The sequence below is a fragment of the Bubalus kerabau genome, chromosome 22 (genome assembly GCF_029407905.1).
Source record: "Bubalus kerabau isolate K-KA32 ecotype Philippines breed swamp buffalo chromosome 22, PCC_UOA_SB_1v2, whole genome shotgun sequence".
Taxonomy (NCBI): Eukaryota; Metazoa; Chordata; class Mammalia; order Artiodactyla; family Bovidae; genus Bubalus; species Bubalus kerabau.
In genome coordinates, this window is record NC_073645.1 from 43,409,861 (window position 1) to 43,423,774 (window position 13,914).

General features: G+C 44.7%; 1 non-coding gene across 1 annotated transcript; it reads right to left on the reverse strand.

Annotated features, from left to right (window-relative positions):
• Positions 1-1,367: 1,367 nt before the first annotated feature.
• TRNAY-GUA (transfer RNA tyrosine (anticodon GUA)) lies at positions 1,368-1,440 on the reverse strand. Its single transcript has one exon. It is a non-coding gene; the product is annotated as a tRNA-Tyr (tRNA).
• Positions 1,441-13,914: the final 12,474 nt, after the last annotated feature.

A 13,914-nucleotide genomic window follows, 5' to 3' on the forward strand; every position in this document is an offset into this window, starting at 1 on the left:
AATAAAGGAGCCTTAAGGCAGACTCCATTACCTGCAAATTTCAGGAGATTCTAGGACTTGCTCACACACTCATTTATTTATTCAACAAATATTTAACAAACACCTATGATGCCCTGGGCTCAATGCTAGAGCTGGGTATACAGCAGAGAAAACAGCAAAGCCCAGCCTTGATGAGCTTGCCTTCCAGCAAAGGGGATGGGGAAGAGTTAGCCCATAAGCAAATAAACCAAAAAGTCTTTGAGTGTGTAATAGGATAACAGGTATTAAAGAGAGAAATTAGACCAGGCAGGCCTATGGGAGAGTGCCCAGGTGGGAGGGAAGGAGTATGCTGTTTTATTTTTCTTATTTTTATTTTATTGGCGATGTGACATGCAGGATCCTAGTTCCCCCACCAGGGATTGAACCCACAACCCCTGCAGTGTAAGCTCAGAGTCTTAACCACTGGCCCACTAGGGAAGTCCCAGGGAGTTTGCTGTTTCAGATTCAGTGATCAAGGAAGGCCTTAGAGATAGGATCATATGTGATGAAATTCATTATTTAAAACATATTTCTGAGTACATTATCTGTGCTTAGCATTTCAAATCCTTTCTCTGCTCCCATGAAATAGCTTTAAAAAAAATTTTTTTTTTAAATAATTTTTGGCCACTCTCTGAGGCCTTTGGGATCTTAGTTTCCCAAACAAGGACTCAAATATGCACCCCTGCCCTGGAAGGAGGAGTCTTAACGACTGGACTGCAGAGGGGGGACAGAGGGGAGCAGTCCCTCCCATGCAATACCTTTTATATCATTGCTTCTGCCACATCTTAGATGCCTACAGGCAGCTGTTGTTGCTATGGCACCTGGGGACTCTGAGGAGGGAGCATGAAGGGGACTCCTGGAAGAACCTACCCCCTCCCCTCACTTCCAGCAGCCCCAGCTACAGGTCTCAGCTCCTGGTTTCTCATGAGCAGGAGGCCAGGGCACTCAGGATTCACCCACCCTACATTTTATTGGGGGCATGAACACTGGGGAGGATTCAGTTGTCCTCCTAGACTCCTTTTAGGTGTTCTGAGGCTGTTTCCTCATCTGTAAAATGAAGATCTTAACGCCAGTCTTGCCCTCTAACCCTGGCCTACACAGTGAGGATAAAACATGCTTTAAAGGTAGATTGTGAAACATGGCACATGCTCAGCACTGTTCCTTTCCTACACAAGAGGTGTGTGGAGGTTTCTTGTCCCCTCCTGGCCACTATGAAAGTGAAAGTGAAGTTGCTCAGTCGTGTCCGACTCTTTGTGACCCCATGGACTGTAGCCTATCAGGCTCCTCTGTCCATTGGATTTTCCAGGCAAGAGTGCTGGAGGGGATTGCCATTTCCTTCTCCAGGGGATCTTCCTGACCCAGGAATTGAACCCGGGTCTCCTACATTACAGGCAGACGCTTTACCGTCTGAGCCACCAGGAAGATCTCCTGGCCACTATACGTCTTGCCAATTCTCTATGCTCCTTCACTCTTTCCCTTCTGTTGCTTCATTTAATTCTTGTATTCCCCCAGGGAGGAGGCCTGTTTACAGATGAGGAGTCTGAATGACAGGTCCTCTGCTAACCTGTGGGAATGACAGGTCATCTGCTAACCCATGACCAAGCAGAAATTCAATTCCAGGTTTTTCCTATTCTTCTTTCCTCCATGACTGCCTTTTCAGCTTAAATCACCTCCACAGGCAAACACACACACACACACACACACACACACACACACACAAATACAGGAGGTTCCATAGTGGTAAGGATTTGAGCCTGCAAATAAAGATATAAAAAAATCACTTTCCAGTTACCTTTGATAATGCTAGTCTCATCAATGAGTTTGATTAAGCTAATGCTATATTTGGATTCAACCTGAAGTCTAGGCTTAACTTGTCAATTTGGATAAAGGGCATTTTCAAGGTGTATTAGCTTGCTTAATATCAAGCTAAATGCTGATGAGTCAAAAAAAAGTATGTTCAGAATTCCAAGTTTCCTGAATCTGATAAAACTCTAATTGAGGCAGTAATTTGGGCAAATGGGAGGCTGGCTTCATAAGTGAGTCTGGCGCTAAGCACTAGGGAATGCTGCAAATGTGGTGAGTGGCTAATAATTAAAGGATTTAATTAAGCATCGTCTGGGAACATGTCTCGTAGCTCTGTGTGCACGCTGGCAGCTCCCAGCGATCCGGAGGTAACAGGGAGAGGCAGCATCGTTGAGGGCAAGGGAACTGGTTATTTGGGGGAAGGTTTTCTAGCCCAAAGGCAAAGAGAAACAGATATTAACTTTTGATGATACACATTTGGGGCAAGTGTTTCCATGAAGACGGTGAAGACAGATTTTTAAATTTTAATTAAGTTATTTGCTGTTATGAACCCAACAGCCAGCGCTTGTGTTGGCGAACCAACAAGAACAGCCCTCCATTCATCTCTGTTTCTGGACCTGAATACATGGTAGGTGCTCAGTGAGCGTTCAAGAGAAGTAGCAACGGTATAAATAAACACTGAAAAGCATCTCCAAAAGCTATCAAATTATCATGCGATGTTAAGCCAAAAAAAAAAAAAAAACCCTCATATACATAAAACTACACATAATCTGATTCAACTATGTAAATAAACACATTGAAAAAGAGTCAAAGGAATTGTTAGTAATTATTTCTGGTAGATAAGATCATGGGTGTTTTCTTTCCGGCTTCTTGATTTTCTAGTTTCTTCATTTCCTTCTTTTAAATTGTTTATATATATATATATGTGTGTGTGTGTGTGTGTGTGTGTAAATAATCATGAATTATGCATTATATAATATTTTATATATTATATAATCATATAAATAATACCATGTATATACATTTCTCTTAAAACACATAAAAGTAAAGTTGATATATATCAAAGACAAAGAAAATGCTGCTATTTTTGATGAGGCACCAGACTCACAGATAGATGAGACCTTAGGAATGATCCATCAGTTTAATCCATTTATTCATTCATTCAGTCAGTCAATACCAACTGCACACGTGCACCTACTCTGCCTGGTACTGTGCTAAATGTGATCCCCCAGCTTACTATTTGTTATGCTCTGGAAGACTTTTGCATTCAGTTAACTCACATAACCATCCCTATGTGGTAGGTACTAACATGCTCTGATTTGCCAATGAGGAATCTTCTCAAGGTCACACATCTATTAAGCAGAATCTCAACCAAGATATCTAGTCTCACAGCTGGAGCTCTTAACTGCTTGGCCAAGTCTTCTGGTGGCCAGGTCAGTCTGACCTCTCCAATTGTGACTATCTCCAGACTTCTATACTTTGTCTTCATCCACCTTCCACTCCTGGCTTTATTCTGCCCTCAAAAGTACACAGAGTAAGGGAACCCCCTGCACACTGAATGACCAGATGTCCTCTGCAAGTCCTCTGTGTTCCAAGCTAAACTCTCCTTGGTCCTTCGACTATTTGTCAGAGTTTCCTAGGACTCAATGTACCAGTACTCTTCTCCAGGTTGCTCCAATTTATCAGTGTCCTTAGCATTTGGCTCGGTAGCTGAGCCCCTCATTGTGGTTTGACCTTGTAGTTGACTGTCTCCTGTGATGCTCTGTGTAGTCTGACCAGCACAGAGGGTCACCTCTCTTGAGCTAGACATTGGACTCCTAGTATCACAGTTTAAAAGCATACTCATTTTGGCTTTTCTACGTAGTTTTTCTCCCCCCTGAACAATGAACTTGCATTCTTTAGTACATAGCATATATAGATTAACTCCTCTATGATAACAAATGCTAAACTAGAGAATCCAGTAATTCTCAAAGCCTGCATTCTAAAAATTGATTTGTAGGCTAATTATTTGAAATAAACTTTAATAAAAATATTATAGGACATGAAGATTATGTTCACAGATCAAATCACCAAGCCTTCTATAGCCCTTCCATTAATTGTAATACATTTTGCTTGAAATAATGTATAAAAAATTAATAAGGACCCACATTTTTTAAAAAGTCCAGAGGTTTGGGGTGGTGGAGTGGGCAAAATGAGTGAAGGGCATCAAAACGTATGAACTTCCAGTTATAAACTATGTAAGTCATGGGGTTGTAATATACAGCATGGTGACTATCGTTGCTCATACTATACTGCATATTTGAAATTTGCTAACAGAATAGATCTTAAAAGTTTTGGGCACACAAAAAAATGTTTGTAACTCTGTATTGTGACAGGTATTAACTAGACTTATTACAGTGATCATTTTCCAATAACTACAAATATTGAATCACTACATTGTATGCCTGAAACTGACTTAATGTTATATGTTAATGATAACTCAATTTAAAAAAATGCCATTTACTCTTAGTAGATGCATAGTCATTTCTTGGTATTTTTTATACTGTTAATTATTAGAGAAAGATGTTGAATATAATGTGTTTTAATTATATTATGCTCCAATATTTGAGGTAAAGAAAATTTTATCAAAGCAAGTGGCTAAAGTTTTAGGGACAGACTGTGGGAAGATTCTGGTGAAGTCCAAGAAGAGCATGAGAGATCCTTGGCACTGGAACTTTGTGTCTCAATCAACCTTTAAGCATCCCCTTGCCCTCTTTCCTAATACAGATGGCAACTGCATTATCCTTGATTTGAAATCCTCTGCTTTGCTTTCTCAGAATGTCTTTTTTGGTTCCAGAATCACTTTTGGTTGAGGGTCAAGAATGAACGTTTAACCTGGAGCATGAATGTTCAGAAGCCTTAGATTCAACTTACTTTATGAACTCAACAAAGTCCTCACAGGACCAATTTGAGTTGTGTGTTCATCTCTTAGCCACTCATGAGGACAAGAGAAATGGGAAACACTGGTCAAACCCAAGTCATATGCCCATACCCAAAGTAGGTGGAGGGGTGGATAGAAAGGAAGTAAGTCAGTGATCAACCTCATCCAAATCACATGGGTAGATATATACGGAATGGGAGAGGGATGGTTTCCAAGGTACATTGAGCTGTTGTGACCTGTAGAAGGATGCATGGATAATAGAAGGACAAAAACACTAAATAGAGGGAAGAAAGAAACTTACTTTTATGGGGGCCTAATTATGTGACCAACACTACGTACTCTACAAGGCATCTGTCATCCTCACAGAAGAAAAGATGGGTAACCACTTAATGAATTGGCGCACATCTCAGAGCTAAACAAAACCCAAGGCAAGTAGATGAGGGCCTCCTGATGACAGGATTAAGAAGGAAGAATTCTCAGGGATGATCATGGCCCTGGAGATAGAAAAGTAACATGGGAAAGGAATGTTTTAGATGTGCTGAATGTGTGTAAGTCACATTTACCTGAAATAATCTAGAGCCTATTATACAGAGTGAAGTAAGTCAGAAAGAGAAAAACAAATATTGTGCATTAATGCACATACATGGAATCTAGAAAGATGGTACTAATAAGCCTATTTGCAGGGCAGCACTGGAGACGCAGACATAGAGAAGAGACTTGTGGATGCAGTGTGGGAAGGGGAGGGTGGGATGATTTGAGAGAGCTGCGTTGAAACCTATACATCACATATGTAAAATAGATAGCTAACGGGAAGTCACTGTATATACAGCACAGGGAGCTCAGCCTGGTGCTCTGTGACAACTAGAAGGGTGGGATGGGGCGGGAGGTGGGAGGGAGGTCCAAGAAGGAGGGGGTGCATGTATACCTGTGGTTGATTCATGTTGATGTCCAGCAGAAACCAACACAATAGTGTAAATCAATCATCTTCCAATTAAAAATAAAAAAATGTTTTAAAAGGAATAGTGGCACAAAAGCCCAAGTGGGAATGACCTGGAATGAATGGTCTTTTTTGTCAACAAGCTATCACCCTGCACACCCTTCTAAGGATTAGGAAACTGTAGTTCACAGAACCTCTCCCCCTGTGCGGTTCCATGTCAGGTTTGCCAGTGAGCCCTGCATGGTGGGCCAGGAGCAGAGGTCATTCTTCCCTAGAGATCAGTTCCGCAGACACATGGGCAGAGATGAGATTCCTGGTTGTTCCTCAGCCAGTGTTCTGAATCACCCATTTTGCTACAGCAAACTAAGCCAGCTGGTAGGGGTTTCTTCAGAAATTCTCAAGAACTCTAGCAGTTTCCCTAGAAGATTTTGAGAAGCCTTAGGTGTCAGTGTCTACTTCCCCAACTGTCTGGCTGCCACCTCCTTGATTTTCTGCAGTAACTTTTCAGGCCTTGGCAGTACCAGCTCTTCCAATACTCCAATAAGCCCTCATTCCTAGATGAGGGTGCTTCATTCCTGGAATACTTGATTGGCTCCATTTCCTCTGCCCCCCACCCCCCCCCCCAAAAAAAAACATACTGAGAGAGAACCCAACCATACAAGGGACTCTGTCCTGGGTGGGAGGGAGGTCCAAGAGGGAGGGGCCATCTGTATACCTATGGCTGATTCATGCTGATGTCCAGCAGAAACCAACATAACATTGTAAAGCAATTATCCTCCAAACAAGCAAACAAAAAAGGATTCTGTTCTGAGATCAGTATCTGAAGTCTGTGAATGTCCAGCAAATGTGCTTGATAACCTTGGCTGAATTTTAAGCTCTATAAATATGCTTTATTTCCCCCCACCTTTTCCATAACTGCCCCATTGAACACAGAGGAGTGCTCAATAAATGACTTAATGTGAAAGTTATAGTTACATCAAGCACAATGTTTGACCAGCTTTGTCAATGGTAAGATGTTATTATTATGATGGTGAACAAAATACCAAAGAATATCAATCATGGCATGTGGTCATTAATTTTTCCTGGAGGATTTTGGAGGGATTCACAGAGGGTGACTGGGATGAGCACAACCTTACAGAAGAGCTAAAGTTTCTTCAAGGGAGGGGGGCTTCTGGCCAGATGGGATTAACTGCCAGGAGATGGGGTCAAGGACAGGCTTGACCCCTACAGGCTGACCCAGCAGACAAAGGCCTTGAGCAGAGTCTTAATTGGTGGAGGACTATAAGGTTCCCCAACCCCCATCCCAGGTTGCCCCTATTCCCACTCAGTACGCCTCCAGAGGGTGCTTGGGACGCCCAGCCTGCCCCATCTGCCGCCCCATGATGGTGATCAGAAGCAAACTCACACCATTTGTCCAGTGTCTTCAGAACGAGAAAGACAAATCACCGTTTCAGGCGATACATATACTTCAGAGAGTCATGAGCGTCGGAGAGTAAATCACACCAGGATTGGGAGTTGGCCTGGCCTCCCCTTTACAATCAGCTCTAAGACAACACTTAATCTGAAGGAAGTGCTGCGGAAAGAAGACAAATTTCGCTGCTCTCCCAGAGGCTCGTTAACTGTGGGCTCGCAGTGCGGGAGTGACAGTGTCACAAGCCACACACAGCACTTAGCTCGCTGGTGCTGCCTCTCGTCTGCTTGGTTCCCCTCTGGTTGGACTGCCTTCCCATCTGAACAAACCCACCCATGACTCCCTTCCCCTCAAATCACCCATGGCCTCCCGGAAGTCTCCCAGGGTCCTGGGCCAGGTTAGGTGCCAGTCTTCTGGGCTCCCAAAGCTTCCCCAGCCTGTCTCCAGATATTGTGCTCTGACTTTCTGCCTTTCAGTCTATCAGTTCAGTTGCTCAGTTGTGTCTGACTCTTTGTGACCCCATGGACTGCAGCACACCAGGCTTCCCTGTCCATCACCAATTCCCGGAGCTTGCTCAAACTCGTGTCCATCAAGTTGGTGATGCCATCCAACCATCCCATCCTCTGTCATTGCCTTCTCCTCCTAGACTGTGAGTTTCTGGAAGAAAGCATCTGTGTCATGCTTATTATGAGCGGCTAGCACCCCACCCGAGTGGGCCTGGCTCGTGTGCACCCCACAGAGTAGCTCCTAGAGTAAGTGACGTGCCACTGTAACTGGAGGTGGGCTTCCGCTTCTTGCCACTCCAAAGCCAATAAGGTTGGTGGAAAAGAAACTCTGCTTTATTTTGGATGCCAGCAATGAATGTGTGGGGGGGGGGGCCGGGGGGGTGGCGATGCCTGTCCAAAGGCTGACTCCCCTCTCTAACAATCAATGGGCTAGAGCTTTCATAGGCTGAGGGAAAGGGCGACATGCAGAAACAGCACAATCAGCTCTGACAGTCATCTTGAAATTGGTCATCGGTGGTCTGGCCAGCATCATCTTGATTGTTTTAGGTCCAGTTCATCTTCAGTTCCAGGGTCCGTTTGTTTCCATTTCTTGAGGCCAGTTCTCGGAATTGCGTCAGTTTATGTCATGGCTACAGTCTGGTCATCATGTAGTTAACTTCTCCACCTGGTGGGGGTTTAAGTATCTATAAGGCAGCTCACAGAATATGGCTCAGAATATTATCTATAGCCTTTGAGAAGGAGCTATGCTTAATGACTACACTATTATCACTGGGTCTCCTTTGATTGTTTTCCTTTATTTCTGCATGTTCTCACTTCTCTGATGAAACTTCTTCTTTGGCCAAGGTTTTTCCACAGAAAAAAAATGCAGCTGGAGGCCATGAGGTCCTGCTCCATTTCCCATGATCAGAAATGCACTGGTGAGGGGAGTAGGCATGGGAAGTGACTGCAGGAGAAGAAGTCAGTTTAAGAGATTTTAGATGTGGCTTCACCACCCTGGGCTGTGAAAAGGAATAAGAAAAAAGCTAAAGTGATGAAACGAACATCACTATACAGAGTTAAAAACCAGAAACACCCTTCGCGGAAGCTGGAGTGGCAGCACCACTGGGCTTTGATTCATCTTTGTTATGAACTTGCAGTTCTGACTTCCTCACCAGGCACAGCAGTAAGGCCAAGTCCTGTGCCCAGAACATCTGCGAGTGTTGCATCCCTTTAGCATGTCTCTCTAAAATCATGGAGTTTTTCTACGAGCCCTCTACTCCAAGAAGAAAGATGAAAATATTTGTCAGTTGGCCCATGAAATGTTGCATAGTGAATGCCTACAATGAAATTCCACATGTGCATTGAAGACCTAGCACTTGAATGGTTTTCATTTTAAGACTCACTTCATCAATACTGAGCAGTTTGAGAGTAATTTTTTTTTTTTTTTTTAATTGTGGTATAGATGCTTTGGGCTTCCCAGGTGCCTCAGTGGTAAAGAATTTGCCTGCCAGGGCAGGAGATGCAGGTTCAATCCCTGGGCCAGGAAGATCCCTTGGAGGAGGAAATGGCAGCCCACCCCAGTATTCTTGCTGGGATAATTCCCATGGACAGAGGAGCCTGGCGGGCTACAGTCAATGGGATCACAACAGAGTTAAATATAACCTAGCTACTAAACAATAATCAGTTCAGTTCAGTCACTCAGTTGTGTCCGACCCTTTGCAACCCCATGGACCACAGCACTCCAGGCCTCCCTGTCCATCACCAACTCTCAGAGCTTACCCAAACTCATTTCCATTGAGGTGGTGATGCCATCCAACCATCTCATACTCTGTCATCCCCTTCTCCTCCTGCCTTCAATCTTTCCCAGTATCAGGGTGTTTTCAAATGAGTCAGCTCTTCACATCAGGTGGCCAAAGGATTGGAGTTTCAGCTTCAACATCAGTCCTTCCAATGAACACCCAGGACTGGTCTCCTTTAGGATGGACTGGTTGGATCTCCTTGCAGTCCAAGGGACTCTCAAGAGTCTTCTCCAACACCACAGTTCAAAAGCATCAATTCTTCAGTGCTCAGCTTTGTCTGTAGTCCAACTCTCACATCTATACATGACTACTGGAAAAACCATAGCCTTGACTAGATGGATCTTTGTTGGCAAAGTAATGTCTCTGCTTTTTAAACAATAATAATAGTTGCTTTACAATGTTGTGATTCTGCTGTACAACGAAGTGAATCAGCTATTATATATACATATAACCCCGCCTTCTTGGACCTCCCTCCCGTTCCCCCTATTCCACCCCACTAGGTCACCACAGAGCACCAAGCTGAGCTCCCAGTGCTGGACAGCAGGTTCTCACTAGCTATCTCTTTTACACATCGTAGTGTATACATGTCCATACACATGGTAGTGTGTACATTTTCATACACATGGTAGTGTATACGTGTCAATACACATGATAGTGTATACATGTCCATCCCAACCTCCCAGTTCATCCCAGTCCCTCTTCCTCCAACCCACACCCCCACATCTGTTCTCTACATCTGCATCTCTATTCATGCCCTGCATATAGATTCATCTATGTCATTTTTCTTTGCCAACAAAGGTCCATCTAGCCAAGGCTATGGTTTTTCCAGTGGTTGTGTATGGATGTGAGAGTTGGACTGTGAAGAAAGCTGAGCACCAAAGAACTGATGTTTTTGAACTGTGGTGTTGGAGAAGACTCTTGAGAGTCCCTTGGACTGCAAGGAGATCCAACCAGTCCATCCTAAAGGAGACCAGTCCTGGGTGTTCATTGGAAGGACTGATGCTGAGGCTGAAACTCCAATACTTTGCCCACCTCATGCAAAGAGTTGACTCATTGGAAAAGACCTTGATGCTGGGAAAGATTGAGGGCAGGAGGAGAAGGGGATGACAGAGGATGAGATGGTAGGATGGCATCACCAACTCAATGGACATGAGTTTGGGTGAACTCCGGGAGTTGGTGATGGAGAGGGAGGCCTGGCATGCTGCAATTCATGGGGTCACAAAGAGTCACACACAGCTGAGCGACTGAACTGAACTGATATCATTTTTCTAGATTTCACATAGAAATTCACATTTAAAATTTGAGTCCCCCCTGGGTTGATGTTTATCCCTATACAGATGAAGATGCCCTAGAACATATGTAATAACACCCAGGAACAGGAGCATACAAGCAAAGGGCAAGACATTGGAGATCATCTAATTCAGGGTCCTCATTCCACAGATGAAGAAACTCAGATCTAAAAATTCCTTGATCTGCCAAAGGCCTACTGGTGGCAAGAGGGGACACTGGGGATGGACTTGGGAGTGGATGCAATCCCTGCAGTGGATTGAATGGTCTCCTCCAAGAAGACATCTTCGGGTCCTAACCCCAATAGTACCTGTGAATGTGACCTTATTTGGAAATAGAATCTTTGCAGACCGCCAAACTGGGTTATGATGGGATCTAATTCAGTGACAGGTGTCCTTATAAGAAGAGAAATGTGAATATCAGGTAACACAAAGCAATTGCCATATGAAGGGGTGCAGAGATTGGAGTTATGCCCCCAGAAGCCAAGGAACACCAAGGACTTCTGGCAGCCACCAGAAGGAAGGTATGGAACAGATTCTCCTCCATTCAGAGCCCCCAAGAAGGAACCAGCTCTGCCAAAACCTTGATTTCAGACTTCTAGTCTCCTGAACTGTGAGTGAATAAGCTCTGTTTCATTAGCCTTATAGTTTGTGATTCTTTGTTATGGGAGCTATAGGAAACCAATACAAACACAGAACACAACTTTTTGCCTTCGTGAGTTTCTAGAACTAGAAACTAAGTGTAGGAGACATCCTTCAAAACCAGGGCTCTTTCTGCCAGATCAAGGAGGAGGAAGTGTGATCACTTTTGACTGCAGTTCTGATGAGCACACAAATCTAAAACAGGGTAATGTCCCTCCCTCAGGTGCAAGCTTGATGGACTAAGTTAAGCTGGATCAGTGCTAAGGATTCAAGTGTTGCTGTCAAGGGCTGCAGAATGTAGAAGCCAGGGAGAAGTGGTCACCCCGCAAAAAACTCAGAAAGATGTATGCCTGCCCAGTTTCCCAACCTAAATGATAAGTAGTCCCGGTGGATGCTTCCAACTCTATGAATTTCCAATGTTACTTTGGGGTCACGTGACTTGCTACACATACACTCTTGGAACTGGTGAAAAATACAGAGCGTTCCAAGAATATCAGCGTCCAGGCTGCCAAGATGCTTCTCAATGGAGCTTACAATCACTGAGGTTTGAGATAATTGTCCTCCTCTAATCAGATCATCCCTGCCACCCAAGCAGTTCTAACACCCAGAACTGGAGGAGGCTGGGAGGGGAATGAGACCAATCTTTTCCAGCCCAGCTCAGGGGTTCCCTGCCTGTGAGGAGTCAAGAGAGAAACTTCAGTGGCGTTTCACCACTTCCCAAGCTTATGGTCCAATTTCATTTTTTTAATCTCACAACTGTTCCGGATGATCCAACATGTATAAGGGTTTGTCCAGACTGTTTGAGGTTCTTTTGTGAAACTGTCAAAACAATGACCTCATTTGGAGCCATCTGCTGACAGGCAGGATTGGCACAGAGCTCGCCTCTGACTTATGTCGCTGGAGCAATCAATTCAAGATGGCCACTCCCGGTATGAGGCTTGCTCAGCGATATGCAAACAGATAACGGATTGCTCCATCCCTTCCTCAAGTTACCAAACATGTCAGTGTTAAGGCAGCCTCCTCCAAAGGCTGCCTGCCAGGCATGGCAAAGGGAAGTCATCACCCGCTGACCCAGAAACTCAAATCCCTCCGCTGCCTGGAGTGGGGCTGCTTCCCCCACCATTAACTTGTGAAACAAAAGGAACAGGATTGAACCAGAGAAAACTGTTGTCTTTGGAGCAGAAAGGACATTGGGTACCATGGATGTGTGTACGCCAACACCACAGAATGACCTCGATCTGACTGCCGGGTGGCTGAACCAGGGCTCCCCCAATAATAGCAGAGTCCGTGGGAAAGAATCCCTCGGGGTATAATTCAGATCCAGGCTGGGATTATCTTAAAAGAATGAGCTGGGACATTCTACAAAGGCACGGAGCGCGTAGGTACTCCGGATCTGTGGTCAGGGTGCTGAGTCCAGCGTTTTTCACGATCCCTGAAGTTCAGTGTGTTTTTACGTGCTCACAGAAAGAAGATGCCTCATTTTCAATTGCACATACCTCTTCCATCTCTCTGGGAAAGAAAAGAAACTCAAGAAACAGGCGGGGAATTATTTTTGACCCAATTTGTTGTTATTGCCAACTGGCCTGCCGAAGCGGCTCATTGGGCAAACTCAGCAGAATGGTCCGGTCTCAGAGCGCGGCTGCGCCCGCTGCTGCAAACTGCTGAGAGGACGCTGCCCTCTGATTGCCTGTTTTTTATGATACCATAGCAGAGACCCGTGGGGAGCTGGGGGTAGGGTGAGCCTCTTCTCACACGTGAAACCCAGCAAGTAGACCCCTCACGAATCTGAGTGCTTCCAGACAGCTCGGGTAAGGCGTTAAATCTGCGGTGCACCCAGGACTGTAGCTAAACTAAGTACAACTACTTGAAGCTTGGGTCAAGTGGGGAGTGCTAATTTGCAAGAAGGTTACTGTGGCGTTATCAACACAGAGGAAAGTAAAAGCAGTCTCGCATCTAAATCTTGAATACATAGGATGCAGTAAGGGTGAAGTTGGAAGGGCTCAGAGGGACCCACAGGAGACAGGAAGGAAGGGAAATAATAAGATGGCTATCTGTCTGGAGGCATCACTCCTAAGCTGGCCAGTGTCACACTGAGAGCAGGGGCCCAGATATCTTCACTGAAGACTGAGTTCTGCATAATCTTTCTTCAGGCCTCCACTTGCACAGCAAAGGATCTAATAGTAATAACGGGGACTTTCCTGGTGGTCCAGAGGTTAGGAATCTGCCTTCCAATGCAAGGGGTTCGATCCCTGATCATGGAACTAAGATTCCCACATGTTGCGGGGCAACTAAGCCTGTGTGCCGCAACAAAGACCCAGCACGGACAAAATAAAAATAAGAAAATATATTAAAAAAAATTTTTAAGTAATAATATATTCAGTGGGGGTAGGAGGGGATTGTAAAAGAATAATTAACAAATTTACTTCTGATCGGCTACCCATGCCATGCCCTTTAGAAGAGTTGTAGAGAGGACCTCATCTACAACACAACTTCAAGAAATCTTCATTCCTGGGCTTCCCTGGTGATCCAGTGGTTAAGACTCTGCACTTCCACTGCAAGGGGCATGGGTTCGATCCCTGGTTGTGGAAGTTCCAAACGCCGCGAGATGTGGCC